Genomic DNA, 17,151 nt, shown 5'->3' on the forward strand with positions numbered 1-17,151 from the left:
AGAGGTCAGGACAATAAGTCACTGGATGTACCCTAGTTGAGCTCTGTCTCTGGAGAGAGTCGAATTCCCCGCATTCCACGAAGTTAATGACTGTGTGATTACGAGTTGCTTCTTCCGTATTGTATGCAGGAAGTCATTTATTTCTTAAGAAAGTCTACATCACTTACAGTAACACCGTGGAATTTATGTTGATGGACATCTAACAAACACTAAGGGGTTTTCTAGACCTCTTCGATAATTGTGGCATTAAATAGGGAGTTTTATACAATTGGGCCTTAAATATCTATTTCCGTAAGGTCGATGTTTTCCTGTCCATAATCTTCCTCGACTTTCATGCTCTACCGCTTGCCGATTGTAGGGGACTTGCTCCGCGTGTTATAATCTAACTAGGTGAAGATTGACTTTTTCCTATATCGACGGAGCAGTGTATTGAGGAAATAAAGAAGTAAGATCTTACTGTTTATCACGGTAGCAGTAAGGATTCTTCTACATGAGACATGCAAAATCACCAATGTTTTATTTCTTGGAATAGTATCGTAAATTCAAAACTTCAACCACCTTACGAAATATACGTTTTTAGAAGTTGGATTTGAATTCTATTTTGTCATAGCCAGTGTGGTTTAGTTTAAGAAAGTATCGCCTTGCAGACCTGACGTGCTGATCCAAAATAGGCTACCGCGTTAAATACCCGTAAATGCAGCACGATTGAGTAAGAAGCAGCACGTTCTATACTCGACATTATCAGTTCGATTGTTCAAGTAGGTCTACGGGGAAGTAAGAACGAATGTCAGCTGATAAAATATCGTTCGTTATCAATAAATATTTGGTACCAATTTAGTATATTAACTTAATTTACAAGTTTCTGAAGAGTGGACAGTAACGACACTCCATCGATAACTCTATTTCTACAAAGCAATTAACATGACTCGCATTCCAATCAGTGATTTACAGCTTGCAAGTCAGATTGCGACCTAGAAACTCGACATTTTAATTAAGCATATATCAAGTTACAGGGTTTGAAGTAAAAGATTGTGAAACGTCTAGAATAAAATTGTATGTAGGCCCTGCTGTACATACTGCGACAGTTCATATTTTCTCATTACAAGAAGTAGAAAGAGAAATATTATTGCGATAATGCAGAAAGTTAATTTTGAGATGCATAAATACACATTTACAACATTTCTGATAAAGAAAAGGGTTTTATTTATGCCACTTGCCTACCTGTCTGTTACTCTCAGTTTAATGAAGATTGACGTATTTAGTTTTAATGTGTATACTTTATATTACTTGCTATATGTTTCCATTGCATTATGGTAATAACTTCATTTTAAGGGGAGAGGAAGTTATTTTTTAAAACTTTTTTCCTATTTGGTGTAAAATATTAATTTTTTGTATGTAGAGAGCTCATAGCTGTGGCATCTCAACCAATTAAAAATATAAAAAAAAATTATTTGGGTGCCCAAATTTGAAAAAACAAAATGTACCCAAATTTAGGATTGTACTAAAATCGATATATCTAAACCGTTTTTAAAGATAGATTCAAACAGTTTTTTTGCAATGTATTTGGAGAAGCATGTTCTACAAACTGTCTGAAACAGAATTTTAATATTAGTCCCTACGTTTGTAAAATAAACAATTAAAATTTAATAACAATTTTCTGATTCCCTTTCTTGCAAACAAACGGGCGTATTTTTTAAATGAAATCAATTAACAAAATTCTGTTACAGAGAGAATTTTCCTAATAATCTAAAGAATGTGTGTTCTAAATTTCATGCATGTATCTTTAATAGTTCAGAAATGATATCCATTTTTGTCTGGCAATATAGCAAAAAAAAAAAAATTCAAGTTACTGGAAACCGATAAAAGAGGGCGTGTGATTTAAAAATCCATAGCGCAGGAAGTTTAAAAATGACGTCTCAACATCAGATAAGGGCATAAATACCCACAAAATGTTGTGCAATGCATTCCACACATATCAAAGGGTATTTTAAAGACAATTTTTTTTTAATTTAATTTAGCGGAAACAACAATAAAAGTGGGAGAGTGATTTAAAAATCCATAACGCAGGAAGTTTAAAAATGGCGACTCAACATCTGATAAGGGCACAAATACCCACAAAATATTATGCTATGGATTCCACACATATAACAGAGTATTATAAAGACTTGTTTTTTGAAAATTTACTCATTTTTCACAAAAAATACCATCCTATCCCCTTAACCCTTGTTTTCTACGGTTGGCCCACTATGGTTCTGAACCCTTCATACAGAGTGAAGCATGGGAACCAAGTGTTCTTTAAATGGCTTGTACTCGGTCATTATGAAAGGGAGAGACGTGCGGCATGTAACAGTCCATTCCGTGGCTCATGGCATTTCACCTGCAGTCGGCATCATGGAGCATTGCAGTGGACGCATGTTTGCGTATGATTGTTTTGTTAGAAATGGCGAGTCGGTGACTTCGATATGGCGTGAGTTTTGCTACAGATTCAATATTAATCGCAATGATTCTGTTCCCGTGCGTGACACAATCTTATATTGGGTTAAAAAATCTGAAAAAAGAAAGGCGCAATACTGAAGAATAAATCAACCGGCCCCCAACACAGAGTGCGTACTCCAGAAAATTTTCAGTCAGATAAGCGATACTGCGCAGCCCAGGCCGCTCTGCTCGAAGACATTCAACTGCTCTTGGAATCAGCAATCGTACGGTAAGACGGATTTTGCATGGCGATTTACATTTACACCCATACAAGATAGGTGGTTTCAGCAAGATGGGGCCACGGCGCATATCTCCAGAGCGTCAATGGCAGTTCTTTGCCTCCTGTTTTCCAATCGTCTCATTTCGAGATTTGGTGATGTTCCATGGGTCCCTCGGTCCCCTGACCTGTCCACGTGATTTTTTTCTATGTGAGTACCTAAAGGCACGTATTCACGAGGATAAGCCCCGAATATTAGATGAATTAAAGGACACAGTACGTCAACACATCACCCAAATCAACAGAGATCCCCTGGAAAGAATAGAGGTGAATTTTCGTCAGCGCCTTAAACAATGCGTCAACACAGACGGACATCACATGCCAGATGTAATTTTCCGCTCATAATTGAAATGGTATGTTCTTACAAACGTTGTTCTACGAATAAAAGGTGTTGAAAACAAAAACTGTTTTATGATTATTTTAAAAACACTTGGTTCCTATGCCCACCCTTCATATAGATTGATAGAGAGCCTCTTGGAAAAAATAAATATATGCATAAGGTTGAGATCATTCTAACTGAACGTCCAGGTGATTAACATGAATGGCATTATAGGTATTCGAATTATTTGCATTCGATACTAATTAAGCCTTATTGTAACACGGCTATCTAAGCATTAAGATTACATACCCAAGTACCGAACACAATATTACTATGTACTTCGTCACACTTAAGACATGCATTCTTCGCAGATCACAAAGTTGTTGTAATTTATCGACTTAATTTCACCTACACAGTGAAATACAAATACGATGGCAATACTTAGTTAACACTGCCAAGAAAGTGAGGTCATCAGTGACGTTAAAGGACGTATGGCAATGATTTCATATTCTGGAAAGTCCACTTCCTGGAAACACTTGTATACATTAAGGTGTGTTTCCCAGAACGAAGTTCATTATTACGAAAATAAATCTATGTTTATTTTGTGTAAAATTATATAGACTTGTTTATTTATTTAACGAAATATTCGTAATGCATTTTTTTTGCCATTTATAATTTGTAGTGTTGTTCTTTATCGTTGACAGCAAGTACTTTTACTAGTGTGACGTAACACTGAAGATACTATCACACTGAGTTTATAGCATGTAAACAAAATCCTCAGTAACGCGAGAGAAACATGCAACAAGCACTGACATCTAAGTAAATTCTTTATTAATTTCATCAGTTCTATTATTTTCGCATTGTTTTCACATATACACAAAAATCTGAGGCAGAATAGGTCTATCGTGCGGTGTGGATTCAGTCGCGCTTCGAATTAATTGAAGCGTCGGCTGGAACAACGTTGTAAGTTACAAAATTTTCATTTGGCGTGTTTCCGTGTAATAATGTTGTATGTCATGTTATCTTGCTATAGTCCTTGGCTTGCAACTGTCCATCAATGCAGTACGTGAAATTTGTCCACTCAAAAGTTTGCTATCCTCATAAGAACAACGTTGTACGTGTACACATTTTTGCAGCTCCTGTAAATTTTACCAAATGTAACTTATAACGTTGTTCCAGCCGACGCTTCAATTATATATTAACACAAGTGCAAGTTGAGAAAATCCCGATGCATAACAAAGAGTTGGTGGAATGATGATAGAGGGAAAGAAAATTATAGAGAAAAACATCTGCAACATCTGCTTTGTCCATCACAAGTTCAATTACAATCTGGCTGGGAATCGAACCCGGTCAGCCTACATGCATATTCAGCGCGGGTAATTCTAACCTTTAAACGAGGTGCAGCAGTGACATAGAATCTCAGAATCGCATGCAGGCACACGCTTAAAAGATATTCTACCGCACTGTTGCACCTCGTTCAAAGGCTAAAAATGTCCGCGCTGAACATGCCTTGTATAGGACGTCATATGATGTGTGTATTAATGTTCCAGCGGCTGGATGGATACCCTTCATTTCCCTCTTTGAATCTCAATATGTAGTATTTTGCCGGGTGTTCATTCTTATTACTCCCTTTTCTTTTCTTCGTGACTGGAAATTGGAAGAGATTTTCTTTTTCCGTTCGGATAATTGCAATGGACGAAATAAGTTGAATATATCTCCAGTGCTTGGGGAAAAGTGACATAAGTCAGTTTCCACAAACCCTTTTTTTATAATTTGACAACTTACACTGGTTTATGTCGATTTGATTTTTTTCTGTATGAATTATTGTAATGGGAGCAATACCTATGTATTTTTTTCCAAGCGAACAGATGTTCCGTAAGTTGTCAATAAATTATCAAAAAAGGTTTGTGGAAACTGATTTGTGTCACTTTTCCCGAGCACTACAGATATAGAGTGTCCCATTTATCTTGTTCACCTATTATAATTTTTTGTTTGGATAGATATTGGAATTTTTGTTTTTGAGCGTTATATTAGAACGAGGGGCTGATATGAGTGTGGAGATTTGGTGCATGTAACTATATTACGGTACAAGATACACGTGACGTCATCAATTTTTCAAATAGCACTACGTACTTAAATCATGTTACATTGATTACACACATTAAGGCGAGTTCAAAAATGTATCACAATGTCACCTTCCCAATCAATAACAACAAAATGCAAAATGAATGCCATCAGGATGTGTCGTTTGTTGTGGTGGCCCATTCACCTTGTGCATTAACTTACACAAAACGAAAGACGACTGACGTCCGTACACCAACTGTGCGTTGGTACGTTTAACCAAGGGTCCCGGGTTCGATACCCGGCCCCGGAACAATTTTTCCCTCAAAATTATTCAAATTATTCAGTCACACGAAAATTTTGCATTAGATGAGTGTAATTTCTATTCTGTTTTTAGAGAGTGAGTCGGCAAGTTCATCTCCATTGATTCTACAATGGACTTAGCATTGTTTAACAGGAAGAATCTTTTGCAACAAAGTACCAAGTATGAATTTAAATGTGGTCCTTGATTACATTTTTTCCTGACATTCTTCTAGCAATAGTAAGACGTTATCGTAAATAACATTCGTTATGGAAACTCTAATTGCCTGCGACAGTGTCCAGAGAAAGGGAATCTATTTTAGAACAGTAAGCATGACTTGAAAAGATCCGTCTTTAACTTCTAGCATCACTCTAACTCGCAAAACCAACAGTAATTTACTAGACCTGGACGAAGAATATAATTAATCTCTCATCGAGGGTAAAAAGTATCTACCCTCACATGTTGTCTAACCATGTTCCCAGGTATTGTGTAAAAAAAAGAGACGAGCAAAGCATTACGAAACAATTATTTTGAATTATTCAACTTAGTATGAAATTCCTCTCTCCACGAACACAGATGTAGCTCGGGTGGTAGAGCGTTTGTCTGCTGATCCAGAGTAGGTTTGGGCATGAGTTCGACTCCCGTCTGGACTGTTCAACTGCTTGGGGTTTTTTCCAAGGTTTTCACCGACTGTAATTAGCATGGTCTATTAAAAATTTATGGATTTTGCATCAACAATTAATTAGATACTCAATGAAACTGTTTTTTAACAGTACCGTCATTTCCCATAACTAGGGTCCTGGAACACAGCTATGGTCCAAGATACAACCATTCAAAGAACATTGTAGAAGTAACATAGACCGTTCGTAGATAGCTGCAGTGACTTGACTTCAAATTACAGTACAGCAAAAATATAGATAAATGAGGTACTAAATTATGCAGTACAAAATTTGAATAGTTGTATCGTGGACCATAGTTGTGTTCCAGGACCATAGTTATGGGAAATGACGATGTTTTAATGAAGCTTTCAAATACAGAGGATATTCAGTGTCGAAATTGAACGTGGGAGAGAAATGTTGGACATTTTTTCTGGAGCCTTCTATCATGGACAGAAGTCGTTTACGCTCCGTAAACCTACGACAGAGGAACACAGCTTTACTTTCTCACGGAGGAAGCCACGCTAAATATTTTATCGATCATTAAAATTCATGGCCCTCGGCCGAGTTTGAACCAGCGAATCTCGGATCGAATAACTGGCATGGTATTCACTAGAATACTTGATCACCGAGGACAACATGTTTTCCTATAATTATATATTTTACTGCTGAAGGTGAAAGAATACCCAGCTGCCTACTGTACACAAAGGTTAAGTCACAAGTTTGAGGCTGCGAAAGCCAAGGTTATGGGCTCGACTCTTGCATAGACAACAAATATTTCTTTCGATAATCATGCCGATGCCTATGTAATTTTGAATTTATTTATTTATTTAATTAATTAATTAATTAATTTTATTTATTTATTTATTTATTTAGTTAGTTATTTACTTATTTATTTATTTATTTTTTTATTTTGCTCATAATTGTAATATAAAATATAATATAAACAGAAAAAAATTTAGCTCGCCCTTGAAAGAGTAGAACTCGTGCTCGGGTGGATTCCTGAATTGAAAATTAAGAAGTGTATAATACAATTTTCTTATGTCTACTACACAATAAGAATATATAAATTTAAATTTACAATTTTTCATTAATTGTAAAATCCATACATAACTTTTTAAATTTAATACTAGAACTATTAGAATTGACAAGATTAGGATATTTAAATATAAATCTGTTACATATTCTTGAAGTCTGATGTCATGATATCAATCTCTCGTCACATACGGCTTAACGTATGTCAACCTAATTAATTTAATTATCCGAAAAATTAAGCTCCGGTAAACCAAGACGATACTAATTTCGAAGAATAGGAGGGAGAAAGGGGTTTAGAGAAGTGTTTGGACAGTGATATTGGAACACCTAATTACTCATAAATAGAGTCCTGTGTTTGGTCACTTTGAATACAAGTTAGGTGTACGTCGATCATACTATATAGCTTTGTTTGGTACGCAGAGCATGTTGCGAGTCAACAGATCACTCTGTAGCGAAGCTATCTCCGGTTCTATGTTTACATTTATTTATTCGTGTACCTGTGTGTATAAATCTGTGAACAACAGGAATAGTACTCATGCACAAAATAACATTTGGATTTCATAACAATAACAATGTAGAGCTGTAAAAATTGTAATACATTATAAAAATTGTAAAATAAAGTTGTAATTGTAATCTTGTAAAATTTTGACTTGTTGCACATCTTAAAGCTTCATTGCTAATATAAGATCTATGGAATATAATAAATGAAATGAAAAATGAAGTATTTACTTAAAGGCTGCTTATATAAATTAAAATATTATTTTTACCAGGAATAGACAAAACTAGAAAAGATTCACGAGCTAGCCCCTTTCTTTTCTGGAACAACCATATTTTGTAAACAAACACATGCTCTTACATACGGTGACCAGATTCACATCAATAAAAAAGAGTACACAAAGCTTTAAAAAGGAGGATATTGTTCGAAAAAAGAGGACAGAAAATATGTACTTAGATTTAGGCTTAGGCCTATATTATACTTTAAATTAAAGCATCATCTATTTTATTACAAAATATTTGCAGTACAACCACTGCAGTTGATAAAGCGTCGTAAAATAAACCAATAAAAATAATGAAACCCACAAAACATTCGGATATCGGAACGCCTTCCCTTCATTAACGGTTGAAGTATTCGGTAAATGTACAACCCAACCACCGTAACAGCCTCGGACAGTGAAGTTACGGATATGATGGGTTGGACTTTGGAGGGCTTGTCAGGATTGCATCGAACCTCAAACTCTGACCGCGCCAGACTGTAAGGTACACAGGACTGAAGTAAACAAGCTGTTGGGAAGTGTTGTACTTCCTGGTGTCGTCACTTCCGTGAGATTACTCGCTCGCGATAGATACTGCGCCAGGATGCCGCGATGCAGTGCGCAAGTTGCGCCGGCCCGGAACCTCTGGAGTCTTCACCAATCATCGAACCAAAATTCTAACGCATCGTTACCTCAATTGATAGGACTGTGTTCCGGATTCACATCTTAACTCTCCACAGAATTTTTTAAGGGTGAAGCGTGAAAGCACTCCCACTTACCATTTTGTACTTGCACAATCATTACTCAGTAAGACACAGCTCTGGGTGAGAGACAAGGACCACAGTGTTAGGAACAGTGTTAATCATTACTCAGTAAGACAACTATGGGTGAAAAAATTGACCACAGTGTTAGGACAGTGTTAATCATTACTCAGTAAGACAACTCTGGGTGAAAAAATTGACCACAGTGTTAGGACAGTATTAATCATTACTCAGTAAGACAACTCTGGGTAAGAGAAATGGACCACAATGTTGGGGACAGTGTTAATCATTACTCAGTAAGCCACAACTCTGGGTGAGAGAAATGGACCACAATGTTAGGGCCAATGTTACTCATTACCAGGCTTCGAGACTTTGGACCCGATACAATAAGTTTACTGTGCATGCACTATAGGTTGTTGACTCGCTGCAGGTAGATAGAGATGTGTTGAGGTAACAACGTTGCTATTTAGAGTACAGTACGGTAATATGAGGAAACACACATATGTACATTCTGAAAGTAAATATACAAAAGAATGTGAAAAGCATTTATTCTCCTGTCCTTTATAAGCATTTGTGTTTAATTATACACAGTGTTAATGGTGGAAATAAGCATGTAGCAATTTTAATTTTTTCACTTATCCTATTGGTCGTCTTTAGGAAGTGCAGTTACAGCACCGAATTGCAATGTACCTACTACAAGATACAGTCTAAGTGTCTCATACTTAAATCTTTTTCTGTTACCTGCCAAAGTTTGTACTGTAGAAAGCTGCGCTCTACGTCGCATGACGTGATAGGAGCAAAACGAAAAAACTTAACATCATTGCAGTCTCTAAGAGACAGTCCTTTATTCTAGGGTTACTCTATGTCCACTAATTTTTTGCTGTTTATATTACACAATGTTCCATATCCGTTATTTTTTCACAAAATTGATTTCCACTTCTGTTTTACATGTTCAGTAACTGGTGTACTTGATGTCTCATTAATTCTCTGCATCATTTTCTAAAATAATTTGAGGGCTTCCGGCATCTCTTGCTCTGACGTTTCTAACCATGTAATAGTTTCAAACACAGTTTGTATGAAAACTAAATTATTCGTCAGAACCTTCAAATCCAGAGCGTTTTTCTTTGCGTATTTGTTGGCATCCATTCTACAGCACCCCCACCCACTGTACGCTTTACTACTATACTCAGTACGCCGTTATGCGGATTTCCCACTGAACTGCTCTATTGGGTCCGAAGTCTCGAAGCCTGCTCATTACTCAATAAGAGACAACTCTGGGTGAAAGAAAAAGACCACAATGTTAGGGACAATGTTAATCATTACTCAGTAAGACACAACTCTGGGTGAAAGAAATGGACTACAATGTTAAGTCTTTTCCGAAAATGTATCCTCCTTCACTAGATTACTATTTTTGAGTCCGAATTTCTTTGAATCCTATGTTAATAAAAAACAAGAGACTCGAGATTATACTAAATTACAGATACGGTAATAAAAATATTGATTGTAAATAAAATCCACCTACCATATCAGTGTACCAAATCATACGTGCTGTCCTATTGGCTAGAATTGATGTACGCGCTGGAAAGTAGTTCGCAATTTCTTATCGAGATGTTGATCGTTTATGATAATTTCACTGCGTACAAGATGTTCTGACGTTATTTAAAGATGCCCAAACTAGGAAAACGGCATATCTTTTCATTCCGTACGAGATTTTCTGACGTTTTCTAAAAATGCCCAAACGAGGAAAATGGCTTATCTTTTTATAGCATGCATTCTTGTATTTGTCATATTTTATGTACATAGGTGGCAGCCTTTTAAAAGGTGAAACTGTAGAATTTTCTCTGGAAGACTGAGTTTGAACCAGTCTCTTCTTAGTCATTTCTTTCCTTTGCGGTCCTTATCATGTTTGACACTTCTGTCAGTGTTTACATGCAAGTAAACATATCTTCACAAAGTTAAAGTGTGTTATGTTGGCTGAAGTTTAAATTTCTTCCATGTGTCTAGTAGACATAATACAGTATGTAGTTCTTTTCATATTAATTTCTAAATAGAACTTATTATACATGTATTTTGTACGTTTTAACTTATGTTGTGATTGATACTGATATGTCTGATGATAATTTCAGGCTATATATAGATAAATGTTTCCAAATCTTTGGGTGTAACGGAATGATGATGGAATAAGACTGAGAATGGGAAAAAATTCAACTAGAAATATGATACTATACGTGCAATTCATTGGATCGGGAGAGAACTGAATATCGTTTACGTTGATGAGAAGCCATTATCCGAATGAGGCCACAGCTGGGCAATATGTGTGTGTCACGGAATTGTGAATCATGAAATAATGGAACTATTTATTTTCATTTTCGTAATATGCAAAACTACTGTACATTCATTATTGTTCTAACGTATCATGTGATGGTTAAGGCCTGAATGTTTAATGTTTTCTAGTAATAGATTTTTGTGAGACTAATGTAACAATGTGTATACACTATAGAGGGCCCACTTCAATTATGGAGGCAAGCTACGTCCGTCGGTGCTTGAGAGAGGTTAGTCGGAGGTGAATGCGATAGTCGTTAGCGCTGTAGATTGGATTGAAGTTTAAGTAAAGTAAATAAATAACTTCCATTTTTAGAGAAACAGCTTATTTTGTTTTTTTTTATTTCATTGAATTTATTTTATTCCATAGATCTTGCATTTGCTTTGATGTTTTAAGATATGAAACAAGTCAAGATTTTACAAAATTACGATTTTTTGGCGATATGAATTGAGACCGAGGATTTGCCATAGATTACCTGGCATTTGCCTTATGGCTGGGGATAACCTCTGAAAAAACCCAACCAGGTAATCAGCCCAAGCGGAAAACTAAACCAAGCCCGAGCGCAGCTCCGGATCAACAGGCTACCGAGTCTGCCGACTGAGCTACGTTGGAGACTCTACAAAAATAGGCCTATACAGTACATAGCAAGCAGATGAATCAATTTAAAAACCTAAATAGTTATTCATCAGTTGAGCTATATACAGGGTGTGTCTAAATTACCATTACAGACTTTGAGGGCTTGTAGTGGGGACCAAGACGGTTAAGTTTTGCATAGGAACTCTTGTCCCGTATCGTTTCCTCGCTACAAACAAATCACTACCACATCACATGTTGAACTCTCCCACTTCTGCTGCTTACTGTACGTTGTTTCTCTTCTGGGTTCACTTGCAAGAAGAGCTCGATGTGACGACCAGCGACTTCAACACACACGGTACCTACGTACCATGTTCTGGTACACACGATCACCAATACCTAGTAATTCAACATCCGACACAGCCATAACCCGCTCCAGCAAGCCTTCCTCTCATTCCACAGGGGTCTCATAAGTCAATCTATTCATGTGGCCCCACAGGAAGTAATCTAGCGGGGTCAAGTCGGGCGAACGTGCAGGCCAAGCAATCGTCACCGAGACCCGCTGGTAAACCTTGGCAAAGAGGTTGTGGAAAACTCTCCTCATAGAGCTAACGAGCAGCTCTCCCATTGCACCAAGCTTCGCCGTACAATAACATCATATCGTCGTATTCCCTAAACGTGTAGTTAACCATGTTCAATAACAACACACTGTCAATGAATTACAGCTCGACTTCAAGTGAAGGATGATAAACAAATGACCACAAGCACTACAGCAGGTACGAACGTCAACTGATTGTTGCGTCTCCGGGCAGCTCACAAAATCAACTGAATGGCATGTCAACAAATCTGTAGCGGACACGGGACATCAGGTAATCGTTGAATGACGTATGTAATACCATAGTCATTTGCGTCGAAAATGCGAGAGATTTGAACGTGTGTTGTGGTGGTGTTTTGTTTGTAGCGGAGAAACGGTACGTTTTCGGACATGATTTCCTATGCAAAACTTAGCCCTCTTGGTCCCCACTACAAACCCTCAAAATCTGTAATGGGAATTTAGACACGCCCTGTATAATACATAGCCTAAGGATGTGATATAATAATTTATAAATATATAAATATATTTTAATTTATGTCCACCTCTAAGTTCAGAAGGACCCCTAAGAATATTACCATCCAGGAGCAGGCTATACATTTGAAGGTGTATCCCAATTCAGATATCTTGCAGTTATTATTAATAATAACTATGATGTGAGTGGTTGTGTCAGTGACAGAATACAGGCTGGAAACCGGGCTTATTACGGTAATCTTCCACTGTTTAAAAATCAGTTCTTATCAAGGATGACAAAGATTAAAGTTTATAAAACATTAGTTCGTCCTGTTCAGAGACAAAGACATTTCCCACCCCGATAAGGATAAAGCGTCAGCACGTAAAGCTGAAAACCCGGATTCAAATCCCGGTGCCGGGAGAGAATTTTTCTCCGTTCCACTCATCCTTCATCATATGACGACGCAGAATTTCTGCACGGAAATATCATATGCACTTCGGAACATCGCAATAATATCTGGTGCTTAAAGTTTTAAAAGGAAAGGGCATCAGTATGTGATGAAATAGCTAAAATACAAGTTACACCTTTTTAATAGGGAAGCATGGAAAGTAAACGTTATGTTTGTAAGGAATAAAGTATTAAATATTCTTAAGTCCTTTATTCTGTGTGTGCTCGATTCAAAAAGTACTTAGGACATTTGGTAACGCTCTATAAATCCAGTCAGGAGACTTATTTGACTTTAACCGTTTTACCAGATTGTAGAGAATTGTTTCCGCTTTCAGAATATATAAAAATCTCATTTTCACAAAAAATTGACTCAAGACCTTTTTCCTCCCGGCCACAAGTTTCCAACTTAGCTCAAATAAAAATAATTACCTCGTCATAACCCTATAACCGAGACATACAAGAGCTAGTATATTCTAACAAAGGAAGTACGAACTGTTCTTGCATCATTATGTTCTTATGAGGAAAACTTGTTAGCGTCCTGTCATTTTTTGTGCGTCTTAAATTACGTTTTCTGTTTATAACATACAGTCCTAAACGTAATTGATGGGTGATCTCTGCTTCGGGCCAAATTCTTTAAACCTTGGGAGGAAGTTTTTTTATACATAGATGGCCTAGAGGTTTCTTCGGTCATTCACTTCTCACACCTTTCCTCTTCTTGCTTTGGTATTCCCATCAATGGCTTGAGCTTTTCTTTTACTTATTTCCGTCGAGTCCCATCAAGATTCTTCACTTCCCGGATAACAGTCAACTCCGCAAAAATAAAATCACACAGCGAAAACGAGTACAGTAGTCTGCAACGGATCCCTTAAGAAATCCGAGATGCGGCTACTGCATTAAGGGCCATATCGTCGTTGTTCCTGCAATAACTCTTATCTGCAAAATATGAAAACTTCCAGTAGGAAGAAAAAACACATTTATTCTTCTATGGCAGTAGATTTATTTTTTATTGTGTTATTTTACGACGCTGTATCAACATCTCAGGTTATTTAGCGTCTGAATGAAATGACGGTGGTAATGCCGGTGAAATGAGTGCGGGGTCCAGCACCGAAAGCTACCCAGCATTTGCTCGTATGGGGTTGAGGGAAAACCCCGGAAAAAACCTCAGCCAGGTAACTTGCCCCGACCGGGATTCGAACCCGGGCCACCTGGTTTCGCGGCCAGACGCGCTGACCGTTACTCCACAGGTGTGGACATGGCAGTAGTGCATAGGAGATTGTGAATTCTTACATTTTCGAAAGAAAGAAATATAATTTCATATAGAAGATTTTGTTATTTGCTGTATCACTATTTAAGTTATTTAATAGAGCAAAAATCTGAAAATCTATAAATAAATCACATAGGAGTTATTGCAGGAACAACGACGATATACTCTCAAAAGTATTATAAGACTTACTGTAAAATCTAGAGAAAAATCAAATTATTTTTATTTTTTATATGTTTACATACTGTATTATTGTTTTAAATTTCTACATTCCTCTATTCCGTTGGTGTTCTAAAAGAGATACACTCTAACTTCCGAAGTTTCTTAAATTCTATTTACAGTAAATTGAAAGGAAAGAAATAAACTATAAACAATTAAAAAGGGAAGACATTTATGACAAGAAAGGAATAAAATATACATTAATTTATATGAACATTAGAAAAAAAATTAAATTAACGGAAAAGAAAGGAACAAGGAAGAGGAACATTTTCTGTGGACCTTTGCAGAAGGAACTAAGGAAAATACTAGCGAAGTGCTTCGTGTGGAGTGTGGCATTGTATGGTTCAGAAACACGGAGATTATGACGAAGTCTATAACGGCTGGAATGATTTAAAATGTGGTTATGGACAAAAATGTAACGAATGAAAACAAGAAATAAAGCTCTTCTAGAAATATGATAATGCTGAAATTGATCAGGAAGAGAAAAAAGAATTAGCTGGATCACTCGATAAAAGGAAACTGCCTACTGAAGGATAAACTGAAAGGAATGGTGAACGTGAGAAAAGTTCGGAAGAAGATATTAGATGATATACATAATTAAGATACATGGATCGTATGCGGAGACCAAGAGGAAAGTAGAAAATAGGGAAGATTGAAGAATATTGGGTTTGCAGTGAAAGACCTCCCCTGCGCCAGAAAAGTGTGAAAGAATGAAGGAAACAATTAGGAAAATAACGAAACATTAGACTAAATATAAAAAGAAGTCCACCGTTGTGGCTGAGGGGTCAACGAGTCTAACTCCGAAACCAGCTGTCCCGGGTTCGATTCCCGGCCAGGACCAGTTGCCTGGGTGAGGTTATTTCGGGGTTTTTCCCTCACTCCTATGGATGAATATCAGGTCATCCCACTCATCTTCGCCACTTCCTTTCCTCCCCCATCATCATTTCCTCATCATCCCGTTTCTTGTTTTTCATATCACTCTACAGGCGGCCTTCCGGAACTACTGGCTCTCTCGACCGGCCTCCGTGGAATGTAGTTAAGCGACGTTGGATGACTTCTGCAACGAGCACCCGAGGTGGACCTACTCAGGGAGGAGTTTCGCCTCGGACCGACAGGGGAGTCTTGGGGGAAGTTGCCGAAGCAGGAATGGTATATGGATTCTGTCGGCTGTAGGGACCGGTCGTTAAGGGAGTCATGTGGTTAGGGGGTGCGCGTAGGGTATCTGTGGCACGCAACTCATTTCATAACGAGGGTTAGCGCAATAGATCTCAATAGGCCATCCGTGCCCCCCTCAGTTAAATTTCATTCCATTCCAAATATAAAAAGAAAATGACAACCAAAAAAGGTTACTTGGTTACTAAAACAAGATATCCAAAAAGACGAAAGGAAATTTAATACAAGTGAAGTAAAAGACGGGAGAGAAACAGCTAATAAAAGTAATGAAAAGGAAAAACGAATTAAATAGGAAAGCAACATTATGAATTGGGAAAAAAATAAATAGCTGGGAAAGCATGGCAGCTTTCCGATTAAAGCTGGGCTGGGCACATTACGTGATTCTGAGAAATGAGCGCTGTTTACTTTGAAGAGCAATTCTCCCGAGCGGTGTGACGCTTGCATACTGTACGTCACTCGCTGTCAGTGCAGTGGTTGACTCTGCAGTAGGATGGCGAACTTTGAAGGTGCACCCGCATCCGTCTGAGAAGCTGTATGTCATACGAAAATCTAAATTATATATTGAGATTGAACATGGCTAATTCATTTGTTCGAAACATTGAACGGCTTCTGCAAATGAAACGACCTCATAAGTCTCGGAAAATAACCACATAGTTATTTTGGTTACTGAATTTCAAAAAGTTTTGTTTCGATAGAAAATATTTATTGATTTCAGATTGATATAAGTACGATTTTGTTACAATAGTTTATTCATGCAAAAGAAAATTGTAAGAGAATATTTATTATTAATTTTGTTCTTGTGTTTCTGATTGAAATCTTTATTACATATGTTTATATTATTAATACCATTATGTACTTGTTAAAGCGCTGTGCATATAGATTTTATAAATAAGCCTAATGATTTGCGTGTGTGTGAGTGTGTGTGTGTGTGTGTGTGTGCGCGCGCGTCCACGCGTGTGTGTAACGAAGTTTATTTCATTAAATTAATAACAGTGTTATAAAGTCTGTGCTGTACAATGGATTGATGTAATATCCTTATAAACTGTTAGGTACCCACAGACTGAATGAATAGAACAACCGTGGCTCTTGTTATATTAATGCAGGGAAGGTAGCTGCAATGTGAGTCCGCCACTGCGTGAGCGTTCTGCTCCGGCTTGGAATTGAAGAGCCTTTCGGAGCGAGAGCAGCTCTGGCCGGCTATACGGAACCTCTCTCATGCCCGGAGCTGGATTAAATTTAAGGCGCTAGTGAACACATGGAGGGGAAGACGATAGAACTCTAATGTACTTCTGACGTGATGTGGTTAGCATCACACACACTTTCCCCTTATAACATATGTGGAAGGTCTGGTACCCGAGTGAAAAACAGAGCTGTTCAGAAGTCATGATGATAGCAAAAATTCGGGCTTCTCCTGGCTTTGAACCCGAGTTCTTCCAGCCCGTAGTCTCCAGCTCTACCAGGAAAAACAACAG

At 37.5% G+C, this 17,151-nt stretch overlaps 1 protein-coding gene across 2 annotated transcripts in view; it reads right to left on the reverse strand.

Annotated features, from left to right (window-relative positions):
• LOC138707772 (beta-1,3-galactosyltransferase 5-like) overlaps nucleotides 1-17,151 on the reverse strand; it is a 244,115-nt gene that overhangs the window by 109,482 nt on the left and 117,482 nt on the right. The window lies entirely within an intron of this gene.

The sequence above is a fragment of the Periplaneta americana genome, chromosome 10 (assembly GCF_040183065.1).
Source record: "Periplaneta americana isolate PAMFEO1 chromosome 10, P.americana_PAMFEO1_priV1, whole genome shotgun sequence".
NCBI lineage: Eukaryota > Metazoa > Arthropoda > Insecta > Blattodea > Blattidae > Periplaneta > Periplaneta americana.